This window comes from Crinia signifera, chromosome 6 (assembly GCF_055691185.1).
Source record: "Crinia signifera chromosome 6, ASM5569118v1, whole genome shotgun sequence".
In the NCBI taxonomy this organism is placed as follows: domain Eukaryota; kingdom Metazoa; phylum Chordata; class Amphibia; order Anura; family Myobatrachidae; genus Crinia; species Crinia signifera.
In genome coordinates, this window is record NC_139222.1 from 218668340 (window position 1) to 218671203 (window position 2864).

General features: G+C 43.5%; 1 pseudogene; it reads left to right on the forward strand.

The window, feature by feature from the left end:
* Positions 1-538: 538 nt before the first annotated feature.
* Positions 539-714, forward strand: LOC146012674 (U2 spliceosomal RNA; annotated as a pseudogene).
* Positions 715-2864: the final 2150 nt, after the last annotated feature.

The following is a 2864-nucleotide window of genomic DNA, read 5'->3' on the forward strand; positions in this document are numbered from 1 at the left end:
CTGTGTTAAGGATGCTTTGTGGTTTGCCAGAAATCGTCTCATACTGCGGAGGGAGAGAATGTCCATTCAGGACTGCCGCAGGCTGGTTCACAGCCTGCTCAGAGACTACTCTATTCGGGATAGCCCTGAGGAAGAAGAGGACTAAAAAAAAACCTTCTTCTGGTCCTCTTCCTGAGTTGACTGTTTTATAAGACTTTGGGACCTTGGTCCCTTCCCCCTCACTTCACAATGTCTGTTTTGTTGATGTCTTTCTATTTATTACCTTCCCCTTATATGTGTATGTCTGGTCAATAAAGCTTTGGGCATGTGATTCCACCTCCCTCACCCCCTTACCCTCAACACCCATAGTCTTGTATACTGTTTTATAATGTTAACGTTAGAATGCAAAGTGCATAGTATAGCAGTTAGTGTAATTTTGTACTGTATATTATAATATGTACTATATACTGTTTGCATGTGTACTGTGTTTTGGCTGTGCTGCGGCACAGTATATATGTTTAAATGTTATTGTCTGTTTTTTTCTTTCCTTTTGTACAATAAAGATTTGCTTTTTCAATCAAAAAATATGTTCTTTTCAGTTTAATATCTGATACGCCCCCTATCTGGGGGCCATATATTAAATGGATTTTTAGAACAGGGAGATGGAAGAGCTAGCTCTGTCCACTCCACGCATTGACCTGGTATTGCAGTACTTCCAGGACCAATGCACCTTCCTAATCCGTTATCCAAAAATAGACTATTGCCATCCATGGAATTTTCAAATGTGTTTGTCATATCCGCAACTCTGTTTGTGCTGCAAATTTGATTTGTATCCATGTTCAATTGTTTTTGCACTGTTCAACTTTGTATTTATAAATGCATGCATTTGCTTTAACATTTAACCCTTGTGCATAAATATTTTGAAATCCGGCATCCAGTGTATTATTTTGTGACTATTTCTTGTCTCCTTTATTTATCCTTCCAGGAATCAAAAGCATACCCTCCAACATGACCCATTCCATTCGGTACGCAATGCTCTGTTCCTGGAAATCCCTGGTAATGTATGATTGCCAGCACCTGTGTGGAACTAGGTAATTGAAGAGAAGGGTGTTTCAACACAGGTGATGACAATCATACATTACCAGGGACGTCCAGGAACAGAGCATTGTGTACCGAATGGAATGGGTCATGTTGGAGGGTATGCAAAAGCAGTTTAATTGTTTGCGTGAAACTCCAGTTGAAATCAGCATGTGTGGCCTAGCTAAATGAACTGAAGCCTGCCTAAATTAAATGACTTATTGCCTGCTGCGACCTCCCAAAATATATGGAATCACTACCTGACTTACCTACTAACTTACAACTGAAATACCTACTTAATCCCAACATTTGAATTTTTGGACCCCCTTTCAACTTCAAATGGATTTTTTTTTCCAAGCCAAAAATGTGGCCCTTTGAGAGGGTGATTTTGAAAAAGTATCACTTACCCTCTTTGGACCATGATTTTGGTCATCACTGCCAAAAAAACAACCTTGGTCCTTACAGCTCACCTATACATGACGTCCTGTCTGCCTGTCTCTTCCAACTGTCCTGCTGGCTCGCAGGCTATAAAGTCACAGAGGTAAACTTGTGATGTCACAGTGGGCCTGCCAGAACAATGCTTGGCCATCTGACGGTCTACTGCTGCTGATTGGACTCATCAGATAAGCCTGCAATCCACCTGATGGAATGACCAGGCAAGATTCCTCCTCTGCAGCAGCTGATTGATTTAGACAGCTGCAGTTACTCAGGGACACAGGCATGCAGTTAAGAGCAAGGAGAGCTGGCTGGCTGGCTGTCAGTCGACAACAGATGAGGCGGAGCACATGCAAATTCGGCCTACCCAGCCACTGATGACGACATAAGAACAGAGAGAGAGTCTGTCGGAGGCCTGCTTGTCCTCCGGATAGGACCCGTGGTGTCCTATTCATCTGTCATGCTGCCAGGTATCTTTCAGTCTGTAAATACAAAGGTGATAGGTGTGTCTGTGGTGCTGATCTCCACCAGTGTTGGCGTCCGAATTTTGGTCCGCGTGCTTTGCTCGGGCCCCATTCGGATTATTGCTTCTCGGCCTTTTGGCTTCGATCAGGATTTATTGCCGTGGTCTGAGTCAGATGCTGGCTAGGAGGGATACCTGGCCTCTTGGAGTTGTGCCGTGCTGTGAATGACAATGGAGGGACTTCGCAATTCAATTCATTTCGTGGTGGTGGTGGAGCAGAAACATCGGACTGCCCTATATTCTATTGGTACACAGATACTGGTAAAGTTGGCGAATAGTAAGGTGAAGGAGGAAATGTTTTGCATGCAGGAATTTCCGAGCACAAGTACTTATGACATTTCTTTTTATGGGGAAAGATGCCTGCAAGTTTATGAGACTTTAAAAGGTAAGGCAGAGGAATCTGATGCTGAGGATGACATCTTGTAAAGCCAGTTTGTGCAATGCCCATTGCCATTTATTTTTCGTGGGGGCCCAAACAAACCAATCATTTCAGCCACAGTTGACAGTCCCTGTCGCTGAAATGATTGGTTTGTTAAACTGTGCATGTCCTGGATACAACATAAGGGTGGGTGGGAGGTCCCAAGGACAATGTCATCTTGCACCTCTTTCTGCGTCGTTATTTTGGATGTTGTAGCGTCATAAATTATTTAACCCATCTGATGGATGAATGGTGGGGAGATGGGTGATTCGCTCTCCACATCATCTATAGTAGATGAAAAAATGTCCTCAGACACATCCATGGTCTTAGCCATTCCTATGATTTTTTGGATGGGATGTCCCGGATGGAGTGCTGGCTGGGAGGGCCTCGGCCAATCTTTTTCTTCCTCATGTTTTTGTGTCTTTTTACAAA